Below are 447 nucleotides of genomic sequence, written 5' to 3' on the forward strand. Positions count from 1 at the left end.
GCAGTACTGGGTAATAAAACACATACAAGCGTTAGTTGGCGTCCTACACTAGCTGCGTAGAGCGTATCGTTTTTTTACGCTCCCAATGAGCGTTGTTGGCTCTCTTGTTCTATTTATACTCTTTGATAATACAGAGGGCGAGCACTGAATGAGTTACGCCCGTATTCTTAAAACAAACTTTAGTCGAACTCCGAACTAGAACTTCATTTAGTGCTAGTTGCATCTTTAACTTCAATTTGTATTCACAAACAATGTAGTCGAAGTTTTAACTACGACTAAATCAAGTCCTAGTTTTAGTTCAACTGAAGACGAATGGCAAGCCACGACTATCAAACTAACCAATGAAAAGGGCTAACTTTAATAGCAGACGAAATTTTAGAGATCCGGTAACGCGGATGAATATTAAGCTGCCGTCTGTGGTTCAAAAATGTATTTCCTCATAATTCA

Source organism: Anneissia japonica, unplaced genomic scaffold, assembly GCF_011630105.1.
Source record: "Anneissia japonica isolate Jap-2015-1 unplaced genomic scaffold, ASM1163010v1 scaffold20767_len33848_cov98, whole genome shotgun sequence".
NCBI classification, from domain to species: Eukaryota; Metazoa; Echinodermata; class Crinoidea; order Comatulida; family Comatulidae; genus Anneissia; species Anneissia japonica.